The sequence below is a fragment of the Acanthopagrus latus genome, chromosome 1 (assembly GCF_904848185.1).
Source record: "Acanthopagrus latus isolate v.2019 chromosome 1, fAcaLat1.1, whole genome shotgun sequence".
NCBI lineage: Eukaryota > Metazoa > Chordata > Actinopteri > Spariformes > Sparidae > Acanthopagrus > Acanthopagrus latus.
Genome location: NC_051039.1, coordinates 30729711 through 30742360, shown reverse-complemented (window position 1 = coordinate 30742360; position 12650 = coordinate 30729711). Strand labels below are relative to the sequence as shown.

Here is a 12650-nt window from a genome sequence, read left to right as displayed (position 1 = left end):
GAAATCGTGTGAAGCCATTACTAGAATATTTGTCCCATCACCCGTGGGAACATGTGGTATGTGTGTGTATCCTTGTATTTGTGCACGATTGCAACAAAATCCACAGCTTTAAACATTGCTCCACAGTAGTAATGGTATTCCAGATGTAGTTGGCACGCATTTTGACATCAAAGAAGACTTCTCCACCTTGTCACTGTAATTGCAATCAAACATTTGTGAGTAAAATGCCAATATGTTATCAATACACCTGTTTAACAAGCGTAGACATGTAAAGGTATCGTCACACATCACTTTGGAGAATTGTTACAAACAAGACACTTCCCAGCAAGCTTTTGACAGCAGTGCACTGAGTGTGTGCCCATTGATCTAGAGTGGGATCCTAGACCACATTGAAATATCGTCATGTACGTCTGGAAATGAACAGAAAGTTTAGGTAAGTAAATAAAAGTATCAAAAGTCTGACCATAAAAAAGGCCTTTCTCAGCATCAAATTATGGACAATACATCAAGCTTAATTCCCTTAGAGAGGGTGTATGTAATGTCGCTTTTCCCCCAGAAGTAGCGGGTCTACACAGGTTTTTTAAACACGAAAAATCAGCTATTCTCACTCCCACTTCCCGCAGGCAAGGTTGTCTGTGCTATTTATCTGAAGTGTTTCATGTCACAAATGTGCTGGAAAACAGCAATATACCACACCCCACATTCCTTACTTATTTACAGTAACCTTTACCTGTGTCTACTGAATTGACCTGGGTGGAAATCTCAAGTGTACACATTCCCATTGCACACAAAACCCTGATCTTAGCCTGATCTCTGTTTAAAGCATGATGCGTGGTGGTGGGAGTATTCAAGTCCGGGCTGTGTTGCCTCCTCTGTAGCTGGACTGCTACACAGAACTGATTGCACCCTGCCCGGGGAGAGGCACCACTCCATTCTTCACAGACATGCTCCACCCTCAGGTTTGATCTTTGTGCAGCAGGATAATGAGCCCACACACCTCAAAGCTTTGACATACCTACGAGAGAAGACCAGAGAAGACCGAGGAGTCCTGACTGTCCAGGACTGTCCTCCAGAGTCACCCTGCTGGTATATGCCTACATTCATCTGGTTTCAGTTATGGTCTCCAGAGATAGTCTGTGGCCACTGCTCAACTGCTATTGGTTGCTGGTTCCTAGCTTCCATTACTGTGGTTCTGGTCAAATAAACGTGTCACCTCAGTCATAACGTCAGAGACACTTACAATTTTCAAATATAGACATTCATTCGATTATTTTAAAATCCACGTCACTCATGGCCTTCTTTCCCCCATACACCGCTTCTTAATCCCCTCTCTCTTTCTCTATAACAAACATCTTATATGCTCAAACAATATGCATCATTTTTAATTGAAATTCTGTAGCTATCAGGCTAGATAGAGCAGTCCCAGATCTTACTCAGACTTGTTCCAGATGACATACACCAACCATTTTCTTAGAACTCTGAATGCAGCAAATTCTATCCAGCTGTTATCTTTTAAAACATGATAGTCTGCAGCATCATTATAACTTTCCTGTTTGTCTGATGTATTTGATTGGGAAGTTGGTGTATGTTATCTGACCATCTTATTATGTAAAGACTGTGTTTCACTTTATATGCCATCACAAGCCTTGATTATGTGTATGGCGTTGTCGTGTTATTTTTTCTTCTCCTTTGATTGGTCATTAACCCTCAGCCAAGCCAAGCCAATCACGACAGAAAACTAAAACTAAACTTTTAATAACCATGTTTAGATGCATCAGAAGTATCCCAGGTCGCCAACTGTTCTCCAGAATAAAGAACTATTCTAAACCAGATGTTCATGTACAGTACATCTTGATGTTCCCACTACATTTAAAGGGTATTTTAAACCTGGGTATTATATTTACACCCATTGACTCATTGTTACTGAAGGTTTTTGAGTTGGTTAAGTAGATCACCTTAGCTGGCAGCCGTGACACGGCTTTAATGGCTGCAGTGTAATTTTGTAAGAGATGATCTTGCCACATTTGATGATTTTGTGTTTCGTGACAACAGAAAAAGAGTTCTTATAAAAGTCACACTTAGCATCAGCCAATGAGATTAAGATAATATCTGGAAATGTACACAACTAGACTTGGATGGATTGCTGTGATTCCTAGACTTGATATAAAACCTGCGCTGTCCAGTTACGAGACATGGAAGAACAAGAAAATGTGCTGTTGAAAAAATCTAATTTGCATTGTGGAAAAACCCTCTGATCAGCAGGTACTACAGAAAGATGGACAGATGGATGGATGGATAGATAGTTGGAAGATGAAGAGCAAGACATACAGTGGGAGGGGGTGTGGAAGCAATTCCTTCCACACCTCTCAGTCATAAATATGGAAAAGGAACAGTGCGGCTCAGCCAACCCTCCTACGAGCAGAATGTTATTCTGCTTCCTTGGCAGAGTGAAAAAGCCTCAAGCTAAGGCAGATACAGAACACAGATAACAGATAAATTAATTTAGAGACAAAGATGTATAGGAAAGTAAATTTATAAATAATTGAGATAGATAAACTGACACATAGAGATTTTATTGGCTGTCACGTCAACATAAGATCAGATAAGAAATAACTTTTTTGTAGTGGAGTGCACAGTATACAAAATAAATAAAATAAATAGATAGATGCCATTAAGATGAAAATCCGTAATCCAGGCGACTCGAAGTTAGACTATGAACAGGTTAAAAGGAAGCATTATAGGAATATAAAAACAGTTGAGGAATGAGGTGCAATATCCAAAATATGCATGATACCAAGAGCAGGTTAACAGTACAGATCCCTGTAGAGGTGATTAGTGGCACGTAGCTCTGAATGTACAATATAGAATTCAGTGGTGGTCAGCTCTGACCACTAGACCAGACTCAGTACCTTTTGCCCAGTCCGGAGTGTTACTGTACCCCTAAAAACTTGGAAACCTGAACAGTTTCCACATCCACTGGATAGAAATAGGTATGGGGAGTGTGTTCCACTATCACCTCCTTTGTCTACCAGTGATAAACTATAAGTGATTCTGCCCACACCATTAAGTAAAGGAGTGCACCACTCTCCTGCTCAACTTTCTGCCCCTCACCGATGCAGCTAAGTTCTGCCGGTCACAAGATGTAGAGGGTGAACAGAAAGGGTCACAGCTATGCCCATTCACCATTTAATGAATGGAGAGGGGTTTGTTTGTGGATCGGATGTCGAGTGCAGTCTTTGCTCTGCAGTTAAATGTCCATGGACTTGGAGATGAAACAATGAATTGATCAAAAGAAAGTCAATTCAGAACAAGATTAACAGATTTTTTGGCCCCAGATTCACATCTTTTTATTTCTCTGCATGAGGCATCTCTGCACTGCCGAATGAAATGGCATGATAAATACAAGAAATTAAGATATACACAAAAACAATACGATACCCTTACAGTTACAATTACAGTTGAACTAGTGATGACTCAATGATCTGTCTTAAGCAGCTTTATATCAGAATTCTAGAATTGGCTAAATCTGTTTAATAATGCATGCATGGCCAATTTTTCTCAAACATAATCCTTTCTACTTCTTCTAAATCAAGAGGCTCATAAATCTCATAAATAACATGACCATATAAATCACATTGTGGAGAATAAAGAAATGCAGAAAATAATTAAATTTAAGACTGAGCTTTGGCTCACAATTTACTCTCCTACACAGTTCTGGCTATACATGTTAGCACAAACCTATCATATAGCCAAAGTCAGTCTATTGCTTCTAATCTTGTAGTAATTAGTCCTGATTTGTAACTAAATGTTGACTGAGAGATACAGATAATTGTTTTAAGATTATGAGCGCCTGAGAGTGTCATCTTAACTGTACAGTATATTGTCTGGTTGGTATGATTCAGGTTGCTGGTGGAAAATGCGACAGAGTGCAACGCAGTCACGCCTCCATGCTGAGGTTCATTAACACACTGCCCAGTGGCTTAATAAATAACATCAGCTGTATTTCAGCATCACGTTTTGAAGGCACAAGAGTCACAGAGCAGCGGCAAAGTGGCTGGTAAAGAAACACATAGAGGTAGAGTCAGTGTACCGCCTAGCTAGGTTAACAAGACAGACGAACAGACTGGAGAGAGACTGACAACAAGCACGTCAAGTCAACGTTTCTGTTAGAGACCACGGGTTTATCTGACAGATGTTCCTTTGAGTCTTTATTAGGCTTTTTTCTTTCCATGACCAGAAGATACAGCTAGTTCCACCTCACTGACGTTGTTGACACAGCTTTGATACAAGGGGGGGTAGGGTAGTTTGCAAGGCCTTACGACTGTGTGTGTGTGTGTGTGTGTGTGTGCGCGCACACACATTTGATTGAAAAAGAGAGAGAGAGAGCGCGTGTACAGAATAGACTGACTGGGAGTGAAAGATGCTTTGCTGAATCAAGGACACAAAACGTTGCGGACCTTCAGTGCTATTACAAGAGGTGAAAAACACTTTGAATCAATATGAGAGCATGACACAGCAAATTAGAACATGGCAGGCTGCCAGAGCCTCATTAACTTATGGGGAACACTGAAAACTACTACTACTACTACTACAACTACAACTACAACCAGAAAAAAACAACACAATAAAATACACATTGACCAAAAGGCACTTTTGACATCTGGGGCAAAGGGGAAGGTGTGTGCGTACCCCTATGGGCATGCCTGTTGCAAGGTGTTTGATACATCTACCATGAGCAGACTACATGGTGGATGAGGCCTCTACCAGAGGTCTGACAGCCATCAGAGGAAACAAAGGTAATGGCTAGTCAACATAGCCTGCGTGAGCGGTAACTGTGCAGGGCGGAGTGTGTTGCTTTTCATTAGAACGTGTAACCAGGTCAGAGCATCCACACAGCCCGTCTGAGCAGCATAGCGCTTGAGAATATATTTGAAATTTTCTTTATCTTTGTTGATCATTATCAATGGCAAGTTCCATGTAGACTGATGGCAGGGCTGGCAGTGTTAGGAGCAATGCTGTCTGCGCAGGCACATGCATGTGCAAGCTGCAGCAGTTCAGCAACACAGCTTCTTGTGGCCCAGCCGTGAGAGGTAAGACGTGGTTGGGGAGAGACCAGTAGGGGAGCTGGGGTTCCAGGGGATGTCAGTGTGACAGAAAGGTGCTACTGTTTGGCCTTATTTTCTTTATAAACCTGGCTTTGTATCTGGACACGTTGGTCATGTTCACACGCACAAAAACTGTCTCTACAAATGAATGAACTATCACACTCTGACACTTTTTTCTAAAACGAAATGGCCGAAATATACTGCGTATAGACAGGAAGAGCTCCACTTTCTTGTCATGGAGCACTGAACTGAGCCGAGTAGCAATGTATGAAAAGATGCATCCTTATTTAATAACAGATGGACTCATTTGTTGGCTGCAGTGTAGGCGAGCTGTAAGGTGATGCAGTTGTCATATGTTAAGGAGGTGGAGAGGTGACAGGGTGATGTGTCTCATCACTGCACTCTGCCAACCAAATGCTCCATGTCCCCCACCCCCAAGACTGCAGACCTGGTCCTGGATGTTTTCCGACCTTTTTGCCACTGTGCCGGGACAGTGTTTAATGCTCTCCCAGACATGTCATCTGTAAGAGCGGTGTCTTCATCTATCTGTTGCTGTGTACTGCAGTAAAGTCTTTATTGACTCACATCATGAAAGGTCTGTGAATGAATGACAGAAGTGCAATACTCTGATATTTCATTTACGAAAGAGAAATGCCTTTTGTCTCCTCTGCTCCAGTTGCAAAATAATGATACAGAAAAAAAAAAAAGATTTGCATGCAAATGTGCATCAGCTTTGCAAATGAACCGTGAATCCTCCTTGATTGAATCAAATGCTGTGTGTTTGTTTTTTGGTCTTCTGCCCAGCACTGCCAGTGGACGACATGCCGTGTACAAACGTAAAGTCACTGGAAGTCGAAATAGTCGAGTTTACAATGTTTTGACAGATAATCAAATTATAGTAAAATACCAGATAGCATCCTTTTATGCCAACACATCCACATGCCTAAACAAGTGAGCTGGGTGAATGGTAGTCACTATCAAAACAACATGTATCACTGTTCCCGATTCAGCGACAGATGTACCGGACCTTCATCACAAGGTCGCAGTTCAGTTACAGTTTGGGTTACAGTAATGACTTCCTTCTTATATCAGTGAATTAAGTACTGACATGGATGTAACTGCAGTTACATCATGTACGTGAGGTTACTTAACTAAGTATTTTAAAATGACTCACACTTGATTTTTGTTTTCACACTGGACATGAACAGTATTATGCATCAGTGCTCATCACTCAAGTGGGTGTGAAGCAGTCCAGCGGGGAGGTCAAGTGTGATGATCATTTTTTTTTTTTTGACAACTTGAAGACTCAAACCTTCAAATTACACATTAACATTTACATGTTAATGCGGATCTTATGTTAGTTAGTATTTTGTTTTTGTTTGTTTGCGGTCTCAGATCCCACCTGACACAAACTTATTATCTGTAATCTTCAATACAGCATTGTCCATCAGTCTCTAAAGGTCTATCTAAACGCGACTGACACATATCACTTTCAGTTTGCAGACGGTGCCCTGCTGCTAATGCGCTTTGTGGCTTTTGTGAATGAGTTTGCTTTTCCATGTGAAGAGTGGTTATGGAGTAAATAGTTGTTTATTCAATGTCATGGAGTAGATTCAGCTGTTGACATGAATTAGTGAGTAAATATGAATCCCTCTGTGCACTCTAAAAGCTCTTCTACTGATTAGCGAGTGAGTAGGAAGAGATATAGAAGAGAGGAGGCCTTAGGGTGGAGAGACAGCGATTTGTTTATCAAACACTTTCCTCCCTCAAATCTGATTAACTCAATGTCACATTGAAGACTTGGACCTCTCTTGTGTGTGTGTGTGCATGCACGCATGCATGCATGCGTGCGTACGTGTGTGTGTGTATGTGTGGGAGGGACGGGGGTGTCTGAGTGTGTGTGGTCGTAGGCATATGTGAGTGTATTTAAGTGTGTGTTTTCCACACGCAAGCATATTGCTACTGTAAAGACATTGCTTGCTGGTTTTTGAAACTGTCCCGTTTACCTCATACCAACCACATCCTGTTGTGTTTTTTTTTTTTTTTGTTATTTTTTGTTGTGTGTTTTCTGTTTGTTTGTCTCGAGATCATTACATTAACACTTCCGCCATAATGTTGCTTGCCCCTGCTTTAACAAAGTTTTCGTAGAGGACACAATCTTCTACTTATATGTATTCAACCTTGACATAAAGTGCTCTCAAACTCAAACATTATAGAAATTCATGAAAAAATTAAATATTCATACACATTCATTGTGATGTTATAAAAAGGAAACTGGACACAGAGCACTTCTGTATGCGGGAATATTTCTTTTTTTTTTTTCAGGACATGTTCTTCCTTCTCCTTCTTTCCTCCTCTTTTGAAAGTTCACATTTCTTCATCTGCCATCCATTTTTATGATTTCAATGTGTATACGACTGCTGCACCTGACACATAATTATGTCAGTTGAATAGGATTTAGCTGTTCAACTGTTTGTTTCTTTTGTTTCCATATAGACAATAACAGCCATCATGAGCTGTCAGAAATCTTTCTTCATGATCTGTGACATGAAAGTATCACATTTCCACACCGTCAGAGAAAGAAAAAAGTTTCTGTCCTGCACATTGTTCATTTGTAACCACGGGCGCAGTTTGAAGTTTAAGAAATTAAATTAATGAAATGAAATTAAAAATAGAGGAAATTTGATGTGTTCAACAGAAACTTTGCACAAAATTCAATAACCAGATAACCAGCGGCTGCATCTTTTCCCAGCTAAAATGTCCAGTTAGATTTACTATAAGAACCTTACTCGCACACACCGCAAAACACACACATAATCCGGAAACAGATCCCAGCTATGAGTCAATGCAGAGATTAGCCTCAGAAAGAAGCGATCATCCTCCAAAACATGTTGCTATATGCTTTTAAGATATTTAAATGACTGGATTAGTCATGATCTATAGGGAAGAGAGAGTGAAGGTAGAATAATGCAGAGTTATACGGATAATTGCAAAAGAAATCATGTCTTTTGATTAACGCAACTGTAAATCATGTTAATCACAGTCTAATTTCCAACTTCTGAACTGAATAACATGCCTGAAATGTATAATCATGCAAATGTAATTCTAATTACACTATGAACAGCAAACAAAGACACACCCTTTGCTTTTACCACAGTATTGATGTGCAGCTGACACTTAGTGCTGAATCCATATAAACCACATATAACAATCTGTGGATAAGGCGGTCAAGGTTATAAAAATCAACATTGTGATTTAAGCTGACTGGTTGCAGGTGGGTTAAGTAATAATTCCTTAAATAAACAATGATATAAGTACGTCTCAATGTTGTGCAGGTTCTGCAGAGGCACTGGATCTGTGTAGATCTGATGTCAATTAATGTCGCCCGCTGAACCAAAGCAAACTATGCCTGAGGTTGTTCTATTCCAGCACACCATACACTGTCTCTCTCGGCCTAGGATCAGTTTCAGTGGAGGACAGTAACACAGTCTGAAGAGTGCGTCTGTAAAAGTCTGGTCGTTTTTTATGGTGTCAGTGCAGGAACATCTTCATTTGCGTTCATCTTCAGTCATTCGAAGCACACAGAAGAGCACACAGGACGGTGGTAAATGCAGTTTTTGGGTTGAAGTTTGCATTGAGGCCTGTTCGGCTACCATTTGTTAGCTTATACATTTCCTTTTCTCTCCCCAGATTTGGAAGCGTGGGAGGGAATGACACAACTTGGCAGCAGACCAGTGCCATTCAACTGCTAGACCAATCAACAAGTTGGTAGGTTCCACTCAAACCCTCTCACTGGCTCTCCTTCTGTGTCATTTATGTTTTTTAACTGGATAACTGCTCAGCATTGTCTGTCTGCCTCCTCAATATGTTTAACTGTCTATTGTGTTCACTTTTGTCAAAAATGTTCTTTCTGCCGCTCTCTAAATCTCCACTTAAACAGTGGGAAGATTAGCGGCAATTTTCCTTGATTAGGCTATTCTTCTCGCAGTCAGAGGGGAAAAAAGAAAAAAATTGATCTGCAATTGGAACACGTGCAAGAAACAAGTGATTGCGATCAATAAAAAAACAAGCGAGGGAAAAAAGGGAAAAAAATGAACAAGCAAAGGAATGAACTGCCAATTTCTGTTCTTGTCAAGTGTTTTTGGAAAGCAGCTCCTCAGGAAAAGCTGTTTCCTGTCAAGGACTCTGACAGCAGTGTGTGCGTGTGTGTGTGAATGTGCAAATGTTTGTGTGTGTGTGTGTGTGTGTGTGTGTGTGTGTGTGTGTGTGTGTGTGTGTGCATGTGTGTGTGTCAGGAGGTGATTGCTCAGCATTCAGCAGGGCCTGATTATCAAACCTTTCCTTTTTGCCACAGTGCTAAATGTGGGATTAAATCAGTGCCTTTTAATGATGTCTGACCATGTATATTATTGTGTCTGCTGCAAGTTGAATGTGGAATATGGAAAAGCTGCCTCCTCTACATTGAAACCCCTCGATGCTGTACACCAATCAGCCCTAAGATTTATTAACTTGCATCCTCTAACAAAAGGTTGACTGGCCATCTTTGGCTGTGAGATGGGACCAATATTGTTTTTTATTTATCTATAATCTCTGTCTAAAATATCTGTATATAATTTAGATGCTTCTTTTTTTACATTCTCATTCAAACTCACATGAACATGGTACTCATAGAATGGGTTGCTGCTCCACATTCATTCACCAGAACTCATGTTCTCAAATCTTTTTAATTTGATTGTAAATACTTTTAACTACTGTGATTGTATCCATATTGCTTACTATTTATTTCCATTTACTTACTATTTATTTATGTATTAATCTACTTTATATCTCATTGTTTTTATTTTTTCCAATCTGCATCTACACAAATAACCTATTTATTCTATATTACAATTTGAAGGTATGGTTCATTGCCGTCGTGTTATCTAACTGTTTTCTTCTACATCTTGAGACCATTGTAAATGAGGATACATCCTCAATGGTTTTCTAGGTAAAATAAATTCAATTGAAAGTGCCAAGGTCAGTATGGTTGCATGTGTAGCGTGGTACAGGCTCCTCCTGCTACAGGATTGTGGCAGTACTAAGAATGAAATATAAGATAGACATGGGCATCAGTCACTAAAAGTGGAAATGATCAGCTGTATGAATTCTCAATTGATATATGGGAAATTTCGAACTTGAGGAGAGGAGAGGAGCAGAGACTGAGCAGTCTGACGTCAGCTGTAACACTGACAATTGTGGTCAGTTTGGGGTGATCAGACTGATATCTATTCTTACATCACTATAAAAAACAGTCACAAGAATGCAGGGAATTAAGTGTTTTACCTTGTCGGTGGGGTTAGGGTACGGGTGTAAAGGGAGTAAAATGTTGTATATTAACATTCACACTGAAAATGTGATAATATTCTGTGTAAGGCAATATTGCATAAGAGGTACTTGTCAACACCTTATTTAGCTCGGTCCTCATGAACAAAGGCTGCAGAGTGAAGTGAATTTGAAGCAGTGTGTCTGAAAATGAAGCACACTGCAAGGAAACAGCTGAAACGGGAGACATTTATTCCCACTAGAAACACATATTGTTACTGTAACATTGTTCAGTACTGTGAAACCCTAACCACCAATAGTTTTTTTGGAATAGTGAGGTTATCATTGCTTGTAGGCTGTGGTACATCCTGGTCAACATTAACTTGACTTTCAATTCATGTATGTAAACTTGACTTACTGGGAGTAAAAGTAAAAGTTGGGAGTAAAATAAAGTGATGTGGTTCCTCACAGAAGCCTTAATAGTAGTGCACAAGTTAAAACATTTATTAAACATTTTATTGAGTTTAAGACGAGGGTAAAAGTCTCTCAACCAATAGTCAGTTTAGGTCTAATCTTGGACATGTATTTGTCCTTGCATGGAACACATCTATGGCTTGGCTCGGTTCCAGCGTCTAATTTTCTGTACCTATCACATGTGTCACAATGGCACTTGCCAATTCTAGTTTTACTGACTAAATTAGACTGGAGTTAGCATGGCCTGATATTCACATCCTCCCGGCTCCAAATGACTTGAGTCTCTAGCGGATGAATGGATAAGGGTCACTTTCTATTCTGGCCTCTCACCATCTCAGACAACAATAACAGAAATGTCATTTTATGCAGCCTTGACTCACTGGCTGTTCTTGTGAGCTCATTAAACAAAGCCAAATCAAAAAAGCTCCAAACTGGCTGCCTGCTATAACCAAGGCAAAGATGTATACATGTCATCTAGCTCCCTTTATTTTTTTCTTATCTGTCATTTCAGCCTAAGCTGTCATTTGAATTTGCTGCATCTCTCTTTTATTGCACATGTGCCCTGATGAGGGGCCCAAGAGACTGTGTGTACACCATTTCCATGTTGCTTACGATAAAAAATTGGGGTATTTTTTCAGAACGCATACAAAAGTACATATTGTGAAACTTCTGCATTCTTTTACCTCAGTAAACTCCATTTGCTTTCCTGCCATTTCTTGCATCATGTTTACAGGTTGTCGGTCTGTACATTTGTCTACATTTTGAATGTCTTTTCGACTCAAGGTGAACTGATTAGATTTTGGAGGGAATGGTTAAGGTCTCTGTGACCTCATGGCGTTCCATTCTTCTAAGTGACAAGACAAGAAACATGAGCTCACTAAAACCCAGTGTTGCTACAGTTACCTTGACAAAGTAATCTGATTGCCTGTTTTAAAGTTTTTAAAAAACTAAGTTGGATCATAAGTTACTTTATTAGTTACACTCAGCAGCTGCTGACAACACCCCCGCTGCCTCAACATAAAAATGACAACCAGTTTTGCCAATACTCACTTTATTGGAAGGGCATTTTTAACAGTAACGCCAAGTGCGGCATTGATAGTAGCAAGGCTCTTGTTTATTATGGCACCAAACGAGGGCAAGTCAACCGTGCAGCTCTCACCACCTGGTGGGACTGGCTCTGTAAACTTAACTGTGCTGTGCTGCGACTCCAAATGTTGCTTCAAATTTGATGTTGGGTTTTTGAAGCTTGATAGCGGTTTGTTCCGAGCACAGAGTGTACAACAAACCTTAATATTCTCATCTTTAGCTGGCACAAACTCAAAATAATAACTGTATTTCCAGCTAGAAAACGCACATCTCTCTCCTCCCTCCATCGTTGTTTGTGTTTGTGTAGCTGCGTGGTGTTACACATGACTTGTCGCACATGTGACGTCACTCCCCGAGATGCAAGAAGAAAGCAACAATATATATTTTTATAAGTAAAATGACAAAAATAATAGTAACACACAGTGACTTGAATAAGTAACTTTAATCTGATTACTGGTTTGGAAATAATAATGCATTAGATTACTTGTTACTAAAAAAAGTGTTCAGATTAGAGTTACTAAAAAATGCGTTACTGGTATCACTGTAAATACCAAACCTTATGCTTCCATAACAAGAAAAAAAGATGTCTTTAACCTAAACTGATTTTCTTTTAAAAAGTTCAAAAGTTTACGGTAAGTACGCAGCTCCCTGTGTCTAAATTTACTGAAACTAGTTTCACTGAAT

General features: G+C 39.9%; 1 protein-coding gene across 4 annotated transcripts in view; it reads left to right on the top strand.

Annotated features, from left to right (window-relative positions):
• LOC119020583 (teneurin-3) overlaps positions 1 to 12650 on the top strand; it is a 274733-nt gene that overhangs the window by 32097 nt on the left and 229986 nt on the right. For all 4 annotated transcript variants that reach the window (XM_037100051.1, XM_037100045.1, XM_037100035.1 and 1 more), the window contains exon 2: positions 8796 to 8873. The gene's annotated coding sequence lies outside the window, so the exon portion shown is untranslated. The remainder of the gene's footprint in view (positions 1 to 8795; positions 8874 to 12650) is intronic.